The sequence below is a fragment of the Camelina sativa genome, chromosome 7, assembly GCF_030686135.1.
Source record: "Camelina sativa cultivar CO46 ecotype springtype chromosome 7, ASM3068613v1".
NCBI lineage: Eukaryota > Viridiplantae > Streptophyta > Magnoliopsida > Brassicales > Brassicaceae > Camelina > Camelina sativa.
The window spans coordinates 21,314,826-21,329,896 of record NC_141886.1 but is presented as its reverse complement, the minus strand read 5'-3'; the positions used below and the strand labels follow the sequence as shown (position 1 = coordinate 21,329,896).

The 15,071-nt window shown below is 41.3% G+C and overlaps 1 pseudogene across 1 annotated transcript; it reads right to left on the bottom strand.

The window, feature by feature from the left end:
• Positions 1-3,481: 3,481 nt before the first annotated feature.
• On the bottom strand, positions 3,482-14,892 carry LOC147941541 (uncharacterized; annotated as a pseudogene). Its single transcript, XR_015561996.1, has 3 exons — positions 14,166-14,892; positions 13,516-14,075; positions 3,482-5,139 (listed from the first exon to the last, which is right to left on the bottom strand). The product of XR_015561996.1 is annotated as an uncharacterized LOC147941541 (transcript).
• Between the last annotated feature and the right edge of the window lie 179 nt (positions 14,893-15,071).

Genomic DNA, 15,071 nt, shown 5'->3' with positions numbered 1-15,071 from the left:
GAACCTACATATGTATTTTCATTTTAAACATACAAATTATATTCCAATACCTATAGTCTTAGGCACATATATATGCTTAAGGAATATTTTCTTAAAGAGTTAAATTCTTGAAGAGAAAATATTGCTGACTATAGAGAAATATGTGCACATTACATCTCTGTTTTTTTTTCCTCATTTAAATTTGCTTAGATGATATTTTAGTTTTAACTGTTGAAAACTGTGAAAACCCACAAAGGTCATTGTCAAAGTAAAAGAGAAAGAAAATGAGCTCAAAGTTTGTCATCTCAGGAGCTAATGATGATGAATCTTTATAACATGCGTATCACACACATCTCCTCCAACATGTTAATAATTATGGTTAGGTAGAAATTTCTGATATGATCAGTCAAGAATGCCCATATATACAATAACATGCATGTATTATTTGCGCATTGGACATATTACATTTTCACCATTACATTGGGGTCAAGCTCCTCCTTTGGTCATGTGGGACAAACATGACTTTCTAATATGATTTCTTTAGCAAATAATTTGTTTTTACATATTAGCTGTTCCTTAATGATGTGTGTGTATGTATGTTTATTGTGGTTAGAAGTGAAAAAAAAAAGAAAGATCATGTTAGATATTGAATACTATCAACAACTATTTTTTCATGTTATACAGAAATATATATATATATTTTTTTTTTTTTTCAAAAAACAACATCATATTTATTAGCTCTTTTTTGTTGGCGTCTATATAGTTATTTATTGTTGTCTCAAATAGTTGGTTATTTAAGTCCTTTTTTTTTAGCAAAAATTATATTTTGATCACTTAGAAATAAGACCCTATAGAATCTAATTAATTTACTCATTGTAGTGCTAGACAAGGTTTGTAGGTGTAGTTATATGTCTTCTTCTCAACTCCATAAAATCATCCTTTACATAAACATTCACACAATCACACTCCACACCCGAGGTCGGATGGAAGCTATGTGCTAGAAATGCTCCTTAATTAGTTCAAAAGACTGCTGAATTGAGCTCTATCATTAGTTGTGATTTCGTATACAGTTAATACAATCAATTGAAAGAAGTTTCATTAGTTGCAATGCAATGCAATGCAAGAGACGGGTCTTTGTTTTTAAATATTATTATTTTAGTCGGACGACTCTTTTCATTCTTCTTAAAATGTGTTGCCTCTAGGAATGCAATTAAGAAAACTCAGTCTATTCAACAAGCTAGTGACGTGAAACGATATGTGAAATAAAAGATAAATCATTCATCATAGTTGCATACACCAAAAAAAAGTGTAGGCATTCCAAATAAAAATAGTATTACCAAAAATATAATGTTTAAGCCTTGTGACTAGTAATCAAACAGTAGCAGCAAGAACCTTCACGAACTCATATGTTATAGGGACTGTAAGCACATGATTACACCACATAACTTTCCCCCAAATTTTATTATTTTTGCGCTTTATAAGCTTAATTTCTGCACACCAAATCATCTTTTTAGATTCACAAAACAGCACGCAAGGCAAATTCTTGTCCCACAAAACGATCATCTTTCCACCATAATCAACCAATCTAACAAAAGCAGCAAATGCAAACTTAGGTAATTCTACCAAACCATTCAAATTTCTCTACAACCCTACTTTGGTGTCTAACCATCTGAACCCATCGTTAAAAACAGCGTACAACACGTTCTCTATCTCGCAATAAGAACCTGAATAGCTTAATTTACTCAGCCCTCGCCAAGGCCAGTGCCATCTACCGTCTTTGGAATTGTAAGTAACCACCTCTTTGTCAGTCACCACGTGAATTTTTGCATCAATACATTCACTTTGGGAGTTGTATTTTAAATGGCGAGAGGCGAGGTGAGGCTACGAAGGTCTGGCTCTCGCCTTGAACCTAGGCGCCAATTGCTCCTCGCCTTTGCTGCATGAGGCTAGTCTACACACAAAAAAAAAGCGTACAGGTTAGTCACTGATCCCTTAGCTATAATAACACAATTTGTGAGTCTAAAATATAGATCATTTGAAACATATAGAAAGAGACAATCCAATAATAGTAAAACTGAGAACTGAAAATAAAAGTAAGAAAAGCCAATCCAACAAAGTTTTAAACTGAAAACTGAAAACAAAACAAAGAAACAGCCAATCCAACAAAGTTTTAAACTGGGAACTGAAAACAAAACAAAAAAAACAGCTAATCCAAACAAAGTTTTAAACTTAAAACTCTAAAAATCGATCTCATGATTCTCCTCATCATCATACTCAACATCTTTGACACCCACTTGAGTGTCCTCATCTCCTCCTGTGAAGTCTTCTTCAATTTCATTCTCATCATCTTCACCAATCAAAGTCAGTGGAGTTATAGATGACCTTTGAGATGTTATTGGAGCTGGAGTGGAGCTTGAGGCTGTATTATTCCCTTTCTCAGTCAAGAATGCCCATATATACAATAACATGCATGTATTATTTGCGCATTGGACATATTACATTTTCACCATTACATTGGGGTCAAGCTCCTCCTTTGGTCATGTGGGACAAACATGACTTTCTAATATGATTTCTTTAGCAAATAATTTGTTTTTACATATTAGCTGTTCCTTAATGATGTGTGTGTATGTATGTTTATTGTGGTTAGAAGTGAAAAAAAAAAGAAAGATCATGTTAGATATTGAATACTATCAACAACTATTTTTTCATGTTATACAGAAATATATATATATATATATTTTTTTTTTTCAAAAAACAACATCATATTTATTAGCTCTTTTTTGTTGGCGTCTATATAGTTATTTATTGTTGTCTCAAATAGTTGGTTATTTAAGTCCTTTTTTTTTAGCAAAAATTATATTTTGATCACTTAGAAATAAGACCCTATAGAATCTAATTAATTTACTCATTGTAGTGCTAGACAAGGTTTGTAGGTGTAGTTATATGTCTTCTTCTCAACTCCATAAAATCATCCTTTACATAAACATTCACACAATCACACTCCACACCCGAGGTCGGATGGAAGCTATGTGCTAGAAATGCTCCTTAATTAGTTCAAAAGACTGCTGAATTGAGCTCTATCATTAGTTGTGATTTCGTATACAGTTAATACAATCAATTGAAAGAAGTTTCATTAGTTGCAATGCAATGCAATGCAAGAGACGGGTCTTTGTTTTTAAATATTATTATTTTAGTCGGACGACTCTTTTCATTCTTCTTAAAATGTGTTGCCTCTAGGAATGCAATTAAGAAAACTCAGTCTATTCAACAAGCTAGTGACGTGAAACGATATGTGAAATAAAAGATAAATCATTCATCATAGTTGCATACACCAAAAAAAAGTGTAGGCATTCCAAATAAAAATAGTATTACCAAAAATATAATGTTTAAGCCTTGTGACTAGTAATCAAACAGTAGCAGCAAGAACCTTCACGAACTCATATGTTATAGGGACTGTAAGCACATGATTACACCACATAACTTTCCCCCAAATTTTATTATTTTTGCGCTTTATAAGCTTAATTTCTGCACACCAAATCATCTTTTTAGATTCACAAAACAGCACGCAAGGCAAATTCTTGTCCCACAAAACGATCATCTTTCCACCATAATCAACCAATCTAACAAAAGCAGCAAATGCAAACTTAGGTAATTCTACCAAACCATTCAAATTTCTCTACAACCCTACTTTGGTGTCTAACCATCTGAACCCATCGTTAAAAACAGCGTACAACACGTTCTCTATCTCGCAATAAGAACCTGAATAGCTTAATTTACTCAGCCCTCGCCAAGGCCAGTGCCATCTACCGTCTTTGGAATTGTAAGTAACCACCTCTTTGTCAGTCACCACGTGAATTTTTGCATCAATACATTCACTTTGGGAGTTGTATTTTAAATGGCGAGAGGCGAGGTGAGGCTACGAAGGTCTGGCTCTCGCCTTGAACCTAGGCGCCAATTGCTCCTCGCCTTTGCTGCATGAGGCTAGTCTACACACAAAAAAAAAGCGTACAGGTTAGTCACTGATCCCTTAGCTATAATAACACAATTTGTGAGTCTAAAATATAGATCATTTGAAACATATAGAAAGAGACAATCCAATAATAGTAAAACTGAGAACTGAAAATAAAAGTAAGAAAAGCCAATCCAACAAAGTTTTAAACTGAAAACTGAAAACAAAACAAAGAAACAGCCAATCCAACAAAGTTTTAAACTGGGAACTGAAAACAAAACAAAAAAAACAGCTAATCCAAACAAAGTTTTAAACTTAAAACTCTAAAAATCGATCTCATGATTCTCCTCATCATCATACTCAACATCTTTGACACCCACTTGAGTGTCCTCATCTCCTCCTGTGAAGTCTTCTTCAATTTCATTCTCATCATCTTCACCAATCAAAGTCAGTGGAGTTATAGATGACCTTTGAGATGTTATTGGAGCTGGAGTGGAGCTTGAGGCTGTATTATTCCCTTTCTCAGCTCTACTTGCGGACTGTGCAGATGTTTTTTTTGCTTCTAGTAAGATAGTTAGGCTCATTAGCTCCAGATGCTCTGCTTACCACATCCCATGTTAAATCACCATCTTCAAACACTAGATCATACTCAACATTAGACTCCTCATCCATTCTTCCAACCAGCCACTCATTACAATCATCAATATCTTCTAGGATGATCGGATCAATGGTGTCTTTCAGCTTGTAACGGTGTTGTAAAGTACGATTGTACTTAACAAACACCAAATCATTTAAACGTTCTTGAGCCAATCGATTCCTTTTCTTGGTATGGAGATGTTGAAACACACTCCAGTTTCTCCCACAACCAGTTGTATACTTGCATTACATGTGACATTAAGAACTTTTATGGCAAAATCTCTTAGTGTTGGTGTAGATCCTCCATAAGAAGACCGTCCTCAGCTGGTGCTTTTACTTTCCTTTGTCTTTTAGCCATGGGCGACCCAAAGAGTCCCTTAGCATTTTTAAACTGTGTCAACTCTGAGTCTATCTTATCTTGAGTTGCAATTTCAGGAACCAATTTTTCAATAACCCTGTAGAGACCTTCCACAACTTCCTCACAGTTCACCCCATATTCTATATTATACTGAAATTATGGATTCAAAAAGTAGCCAGTAGCATGCAAAGGATGATGGAGTTGACAATCTCATCGCCTAATGAAACGATCCGACCCGTTTTTTTTAATAAAAAATAAATATTAATAATAATAATAGTAATAATAAATACTCTACAACTAGTGGTCTCATACCCACTAGTCACCTAACCACAAACACACCAAACAGCGGAAATAACAATACCAATAAATAATCAATAATCCAATAACCAATAATCACTATCCAATATTAATTCCAGTCATAAACTAATAATCCAATCAACATAAACCAGAGAACCAACAATCCTAAACAACATTCTATGACTCATCTCTAGCAGCCTAACAGAAGCCATACAACCAAGCGAGCCATTAGAACATCTTCCTCTTCATTTTCTTGATTCCACGATCACACTTTGCATTTACCTGCACCACAAACACAAATTGCAATGCATGAGTATTTTATAAACACTTAGTAAGGCAATCCTCCCATCTAATGGGCTATACACACAAGAATTGGAAACATCTCTAACCATCAACCAACAATAACAAACCAGGACTCTGCCTCGACCGACACCAACCATGCATTGAACGACACCAACTGGGGTTGCATCGACCGATGCAAGTTACAGTTGCATCGACCGACACGCACACTGCATCGACCGACGCATGCTTGACATAGCATGAAAACCCTAGGGTTACCGTGCCGTCTTCGCATTTGCATCAACCGATGCACAATGTGCATCGACCGATGCTTCTCGCTGGATCTTCGTTCCTACAACCACAAAACTCGATCCCAAGCCACAAGAAAGCTTCCTAACATCCCAAATAACACTCTAACAAGGCAAACAACACATAAACAGCAGATCAGAGAAATCTCCAGCTTAGATAAGCCATGGTCCTGCAAATACCTTTACCAACACGATTCTGAACCTTAAACAACCAAGAAAACACTTCGAGGAAGCTCCTACAACGATCCCATCTACAGATCTCTACATGAACAACTTCCAATCTCCCAAAATCCTCAAGAACACTCAAGAACACTTTTCTCTCAAAAGCGGCTAAAACACGACTAATGAGAAAGAAACTTGAGTTAACGTTTTTCCCTAACCCAAAACATCCCTTAAACCGGGATTCCGGTTCGCGGATGTTACAATTCTCCCCCACCAACATAGATTCGTCCTCGAATCTCAAACAACCATCAGTCAGGGACTCCCGTGCAACCGTCTCCACGGCCCGCACTACCTCCGACCGATCACAAAAGGTCACCTCTAGCCGATAGACTCACGTTTCAGGCATTATTTGCTCTCGACTTTTGGACTTTCCTTTACTCATAGGCCTTAACCTTGAATTTTTATTGGCTCGTCATCAGGCCTAAGCCTGCATGCCATATTGTTGGCTCCTCATCGGGCCTAAGCCCGCATGCCATAATATATAAGGAAGTCCAATATTCGTCTCTCGGGTTGCCACCCTACAGCGCCTCTGGATCGTCATCCGAAGTCGATATACCAACCATACTCTCAAGCCACAAAGTCTCATAATATAGTAGTACTAGGTGAACTAACGTCCCCTAAGAGTCGCGAGCAAACAATTCTGAACACGTCTGAGCCCTATCCCTAACAAATTTTCCTTTCCGTCGCTCGCGTAAAAAAATCACAATGTCCTACCAACCACATATCCCCTCACTAGAATACCTCATGACCACACAAGGATCATATACGTGCCACAAGGGTCGCCACAAAGGCCAAACAAATGTCTTAAACAGGACTGCCACCAAGGCCATACAAATGTCCTAAACAGGACCGACACCAAGACCAAAAAAATGTCCTAAACAAGACCGCCACCAAGGCCAAATAAATATCCTCAACAGGACCGTCACAAAGACCACTTGTCCTGAAGGACCGTCACAAAGACCATACATCCCGAAGGACCGTCTCGAAGACCACTCATCCCGAAGGATCGCCTCAACAGGCCACACGTCCGGAAGGACTGTCACGAAGACCACACATCTTGAAAGATCGCCTAAACAGGCACATTGGCTAAACAACCCGCCACAAAGGCCACACAATTCGTTAAACAGCCCGCCACAAAAGCCACATAATGGCTAAACAGCCCGCCACAAAGGCCACACAATGTCTCAAAAGACCGCCACACACTGGTGCACTGACTCAAAATTCCACCGCGAAGGCCACACAAGCCTCTCCAAGGCTAACAACCACTAAAAATGGACAAATTCTAACTCACATAAAACTTTCCATTTTTAGAACTTTCCACTTTTGGAAACTTTCCTTTTTTTAGAAACTTCTATTCCAGGAAACTTTCCTTCAAACTACGCCTCACGGAAATTTCGTACTCCAAACACCACCTCATCTTGTTACTTAGTCGCACAACCAACCACCCCTAAGCGACCAAGTAAACAAGAGAGATAGCTGGAATACTCCATTCTTGCTCCAGCCACGGACTACAACTGGGGCCAGGCTAGACAAGTTCAAGTTGCGACCTGCTTCTCAAACCACTTCTTGAATCTTGCCTTCATCCTCGCCTCTGGTTCCCAAGTCTGCTCCTCAACACCATCACAGTCCCATAGGACTCTCATCAAAGGAACCTTCTTCTTCCGAAGTTCCTTGATCCTCTTCTCGAGAACCCTCACTGGTCTCGCCTCCAAAGTCATGCTAGGCTGAAGATCCTCAGGAAACTTAGCCAACAACTGATCATCCTCACGGAGACACTTCTGAAACATAGTCACATGGAAAACCTTGTGGAACGCACGCATAACCTCAGGCAACTCAAGCCTATATGCTACCGGTCCCACCCGCTCAATCACTCTGAATGGACCCATATACCTTGGACTCAACTTAGTCTCAGACAATGACCTACTTGGACCCTGCAACATGGCCATTTTGAGGTACACTATGTCTCCCACCTGAAACTCAAGATCTCTCCTCCTCTTATCGGCATAACTCCTCTGCCGATCCTGAGCTTCTTTCATGTTCAGCTTGAGAACCCGAATCTTCTCTGAGGTCTCCTAAACAAAATTAGCACCATACATGCTCTTCTCCCCCACCTGAGTCCAGCATAACAGTGTGTGACATGGACTCCCATACAAAGTCTCATAAGGAGCCATCTCAATACTCGCCTGATAACTGTTGTTGTAAGCAAACTCTACAAGGCTTAGGTGATCTGCCCAATGGCCACCCCAATCTAACACACACATCCTCAGCAAATCCTCCAACTTATGGATCGTCCTCTCTGACTGTCCATCTGTCTGGGGATGATAAGTTGTACTCATATGCACCTTAGTGCCCATCTCTGCCTGAAATGCCCTCCAGAACACCAAAGTGAACTTAGAATCCCTATCAGACACAATACTCGCTGGCACCCCATGCAACCTAACTATCTCCTTCACATATTTCTTAGCCAAGACCGTTGCTCCATCAGTCCTCTGAATGGCCAGAAATATGTCGACTTAGTCAACCGGTCAACAATGACCCAAATAGCATCAAAAGTCCGAGACACTGGCAATCCTACCACAAAATCCATAGTAATCATATCCCACTTCCTCTCGGGAATGGGTAGACTCTTCAGTAACCCGCCTGGAACTTGATGCTCAGCCTTCACTAGCTGGCAAATATCGCACCTCGCGAACCAACTAGCTACATCCTTCTTCATCCCGACCCAGTGATAGTACCTTTTGAAATCACGATACATCTTAGTCTCTCCTGGATGAATAGAGAACTTGCTTGCATGAGCCTCCCTCAAGAGCTCCTGTCTCAACTCCTCATCCTTGGGCACACAAATCCGCCTGTGCACCAATATAGTACCATTATCTGAGAACTGATACTCTGAATCAACATCCTTAAAGGCATTCGCCAGCCTCAAATCCTTCTCCTGAGCCAACCGCACCCTACTCAGAAGATCTGCTCTATCAACCGCCTCCAAACCCAACAGTTTCTGAGAAATAGCACACAACCTCAACGCACTGATCTCTCCTACCAGAGACTCCATATCCTGCTCCTGAGCCAAAACTACCCTCTTCCGACTCAGAGCATTTGCAACCAAGTTAGCCTTACTAGGGTGATAGGCTATCTCCAAACCATAATCCGCCATCAGCTCCATCCACCGCCTCTGCCTCAAGTTCAGCTCGGGCTGAGCGAATGTGTACTTCATGCTCTTATGATCTGTGAACACTTGTACCTTTGCACCATAAACATAAGATCTTCAAATCTTCAGAGCAAAGACTACAACAGTCATCTCCAAATCATGAGTAGGATAGTTGTCCTCATGCTTCCGCAACTGCCGCGAAACGTAGGCAATCACCTTCCCATGCTGCATCAACACACACCCCAAACCAACTCTGGATGCATTTGTATAAACCACATAGGGTTCTCCCTGCTCTGACAAAGCCAAAATTGGCGTAATAGTCAACATCTTCTTCAGGCTTGCAAAGCCCTCCTCACACTCTTGTGACTATACAAAAGGAACATTCTTCCATGTCAACTTAGTCATAGGGCATGCTTTGCTTGCAACGCCCTGCACAAACCTCATGTAATAACCTGCCAAACCAAGGATACTCCTGATCTCTGTGGCATTTTGCGGTCTAGGCCAATCTCTTATAGCCTGAATCTTCTCCGGATCTATAGAAACCCCCTCTGCAGAAACATTATGAGCCAGAAAACCATCTCACGCTGCAAAAAACTGCACTTGCTCAACTTAGCAAACAATTTCTGCTCCCGCAACTTCTCCAGAAATGCCTTCAAATGCACTGCATGCTCCTCAAGACTCTTAGAAAATACCAGGATGTCGTCGATGAAAATGATAGCAGACACGTCCAGAAACTCCTGAAACACGCTGTTCATCAATCTCATAAACGCTGTTGGCGCGTTAGTCAAACCAAACGGCATCACCAAAAACTCATAATGCCCATACCTCGTTCTGAACGCAGTCTTCCTCACATATGCCTCATCTATCGGGATCTGATGATAACCCGACGCCAGATCTATCTTGGAGAACTAAGTAGCACCTCTTAACTGATCCAACAACTCATTCATCCTGGGAAGAGGGTACTTGTTCTTCACAGTTACCCGGTTCAAACCTCTGTAATCTATGCACAACAGATCCTCCACGGTGATACACTAGGACGGATAACACCGGCGCTCCCCACGGTGATACACTAGGACGGATAAATCCCTTGCTCAACAGATCCTCCAACTGCTTCTTCAGCTCTGCCATCTCTGCTGGAGCCATCCTGTAAGGAGCCTTGGAAAACGGCGTCGTCTCCGGTTCCAGTTGAATCGTAAAAGGATATGACCGAGATGGTGGTAATCCTTGCAATGATTGAAACACATCCTCAAACTCCTCAACGACCTGACTATCGCTAACTGTAGACTGCCCTACTGATTCTGGCATCGATATAGTAACCAAATAAGCCTCAAGGCCCTTCCCGATCATCTTCCCAGCCTGCATTGTCGAGATCACGAGACTCTCCAAAGTCGATCTAATCCCCTGAAAAACCAATTTCCCTCTTGGACGCTCAAACTCCACTCTACTCCGATGGCAATCTAGATGAACCATATGCCGATGCAACCAATCCATTCCAAGAATAACATCATACAACTCCACTGGACTGATAAGCAAATCTGATGGCCTCGACTCTCCCGCGATCTGAATATCAACTCCCCTAGCTCGTCCAATGACCCTCAGAAATTTGCCTCCCGCAACTCTGACAACTCTTGTACGCTCCCCTGAACCTCCTCTGATATCAACACTCTCTGCACACTCCGGAGTAATGAAGCTATAAGTAGCTCCAGAATCAAACATAACATGGGACTTAAACCCTCCCACCAAAAAGGTCCTTACAAAAACCTCATGTGTTGAGAACCTAACACTTTAACACAGGCAAACATAAAATCTGAACCTACCACAATTCACAAAGTTTAAGTACCAGAAATTGTATATGTGATCGCCCTGGCACTGGTTCCACCAGTCTCGACAGTCGTGTAAATCCATGGCGCATGCTCAATCCGTGCTACCTGCTGCACTCCAGGCTGCACCACATGTTGCACCGCTGCCACTGCCATCTGCTGCAACTTAGGACACTTGGGCTTGATGTGCCCAGGCTCCCTGCAATGATAGCAAACACGAACCGCTGCCGTCGAAGCACTCCTCTGGGGACAGCTAGCTACCTTGTGATTCATGCTCCCACAACCGAAGCATCCTGCACCACTCGGTCTCTGCGTAGCCTCCCACTTCCTCTTGGTTCCCTGCGCAGGCTTGCCGCCCTTGCTAGAACCTCCCTGATGCCGAGCCTTCCTAGGCTGCATCGCTGGACTAACCGTCACTGCTTGTGCCCAGATATCCTCCTCAATCTCCGCTACAGTCTTAACCAACTCTACACGCGTAGTGTAACTCCGTCCACTACAATAGACCCTCAAGTCATCACGAAGACCCCTTATAAACCGCATGATATGGACCTCCTCAGACTCCATAGCCCGACCTCCATAGGATAGAAGTTGACTGAACTCCAAGTCCAGCTCCCGCACTGACCGCGTCCCCTGAGATAACTGAAGGAACTACACCTCCAACGGTCCAATGCCTCTCTTGGAAAGTACTTGCGGTTAAACTCCTCCACAAAGTCAGCCCAAGTCATCTCCCTCCTGAGCATCACCGATCAAATTGTGGACCCCTATCTCCACCCAAAACTCCTCAGGACATCTCAGAGTCTGGAAGTTACGTTCCACACTCGTCCTCCACGCATCTGCCGCAGTAGAACCTGTACCACTCGGAAACCGCACTGTATCTAGGCCACGCATCTCCCTCAGCATAGACATATAACAATCATACGCTTCCGCATCTGTAGCCACTCGCTGCCGCTCCTCCGCCACAACTGGTGGCACTATCTGAGCCTGAGCCAGTACCACTGCTGGCAACCGCTCCAAAACCTGTGCTAACAAGGCCGCAATATCTACTCCAAGAACTCCACCCGCTGTGACTCCCACACCCGGAACCCTAGCATCACTGGCCACTCGAGCACCAACACTGACCCCTCCGGCCACACACATGGAATCCTCCCGGATACCCTGCGACTCGCCAACACCCTCAGCTATCGCACTCTGGTCTGCAGTATCACTAAATGTGGGGACTCTGCCCCTATCACAACTACGACCGCAACCACGACCATGACCGCGTCCTCAACCACGACCATCAACAGCAACCTCTCTAACCATCTGCACTACCATGAACAGAAGGCTAAGCAAGCAATTTAAACTGAACACAGAAACATAAACTCACTGTAGAATCACATAGTAGGCTCGAAGAGGATGTTCTAGGACTTCATGCCACACACAGTTGACTAACTCACATAATCAATCAAAGCATGTAAATCCTCAAACATCTACAACACAAAGCCTAGCGAATCCAAACCTAGAACCGTAAGGGCTTTAATACCAAACTGAAATGACCCGACCCGTTTTTTTTAAATAAATAATAAATATTAATAATAATAATAGTAATAATAAATATTCTACAACTAGTGGTCTCATACTCATCTCTATCAACCTAACAGAAGCTAGACAACCAAGCGAGCCACTAGAACATCCTCCTCTTCATTGCCTTGATTCCACGATCACACTTTACCTTTACCTGCACCACAAACACAAAAATCAATGCATGAGTATTTTATAAATACTCAGTAAGGCAATCCTCTCATCTACTATGCTATACACACAAGAAATAGAAACTTCTCTAACCATCAACCAACAATCAACAACCAACAATAACAAACCAGGACTCTGCATCGACCGACACCAACCATGCATCGACCGACACCAACTGGGGTTGCATCGACCGACACTCACAGTGCTCGACATATCACGAAAACCCTAGGGTTAACGCACCGTTCTCGCATTTGGATCGACCAATGCACATGCCGAGCATCGTTTTTCCCCCGAAACTTCTCGCCGGATCTTCGTTCCTACAAACATAAAATTTGATCTCAAGCCACAAGAAAGCTTCCTAACGTCCGAAATAACACTCTAACAAGCTAAACAACACATAAACAAACAGATCAGAGAAATCTCCAGCTTAGATAAGCCATGGTCATGCACTTACCATTGCCAAGACGATTTTGAACCTTAAACAACCAAGAAAACACTTCCATGAAGCTCCTACAACGATCCCAGCTACAGATCTCTACAAGAACAGCTTCCAATCTCCCAAAATCCTCAAGAACTTTTAAGAACACTTTTCTCTGTTTCTTTTCTCTCAAAAGCGGCTAAAACATGAATAATGAGACAGAAACTCGAGTTAAGGATTTTTCCTTAACCCAAAACGCAGTGTTTCACTTAACTTGTCCGCACAAAAACTGACCTTGCATCAACCAATGCACATAGTGCATCGATCGATGCATCCCTTAAACCGGGATTCCGGTTCGCGGATGTTACACCTAACAATGATTGCAAATGCATATTTGTATTGTTCCTCCTTCTCATTGAAGGTTTTAGCAATGGCCTCTTATCCCTATCCATGGCTTCATAAATGTACCTCATAGCTGGGTTTTTTCTCTTTCATCAACCAACCTAAGAACCTTAACTAAAGGCCCTGTTAACTTCAGTGCATACAACACGCTGTACCAAAATCTGTCGCTCATGATGAACTTTTTCACATTCACTGCTCATAAATCCTTTGGCCACTTTGAATCATTCCATTCTTCAGAAGTTACAAAACTCCTCAAGCTCTTTCCTCAGCTTGTGATACTGTGCAAGTGTGATGGATGATGTAGCAAACCGAGTAATTGTTGATATATGTAGATTTGCTTGGTTTGTAAATTTCCTTATCATATTCACAAGAGAAGTGTGACTTTAGATGTAGTCGTTCATGTAGATGCAGTTCTTGATTGCAAATTTCACCGAAGGAAGTTTCCTATATCCTCCAACATGAGATTTATGTAGTGGGCTGCACAAGGAAGTCAATACAAATGTGATCATTTTGCCATTAGCAATTGGCCTACAATAGTAATAAAACACAAAGCCTTGTTAGTATCAATTTGGAAAAAAAACTAGAAAAAAACAGAACATTATAAAGTAACAAACTCACCAGCTTTTACATAGTTTGATGCATTATTCGTTATCACTTGGACAACATTAGATTCCCAAACTTCTTCCACCATACGATCAAGCTTATCAAACAGCAAATTAGCATCTTTAACATCTGTTGAAACATCAACTGATTTGATGAAAACTGATCCATTTGGAGAGTTAACAAGAAAGTTAATAATGTCCTTTTGGACAACAGAATCACGCCATCTATCAGACATGATTGAACAGCCTTTAGTTGCCTATTCTGTTTTGTGCTCCACCATCAGATTTTCTGTTTCTTTTACTTCCTTCTTCAAGAAAGGAACCCGCAGATCATACATAGTTGGTGGTTTAAAGCCAGACCCATATAGACCAATTAATTCAAGTGCTTCTCTAAAACTATCAAAAGTAATTGCATTAAACAGAAGCCTTGCATCATAGAACCACCTAGCAATAGAAGCACATGCCTTGTCTCTAAGTTCCTTATCAGATTTTTCAAAAACTTATTTTCTGTCCTTTCTTCCTTTCAAGATATCATGAGGAGTTGTAAGAACATACCTATCCATTGGACCCTTACGTTTTTTGGAAGGTGGCTGACTAGGCTGACCTTCATCCTCATCTTGATCTCCCACATCGTATATAATGGCTTGTGGTGGCATCCTTTGAGTAGTGGCTTTAACTTCAGCTTTGTTAAGCATGAAAGTTTTCACTTCTTCCCTCACACTATCATTAACTAGTTTGCACATTGAACTCCACCAATTGTGACTTTCTTACAAAAGATACACATAAAGCTACCATTTTTACCCGAAACTGGAGTCGTGTATTTTAATGCTGGATCTCTTGGCTTAGTAGGATTAGACATGATGAGGAGTTTGAAAAAAGAAGAGTAAGAATTTAGAGTACGGAGAATGGAGAAAAATCTAGT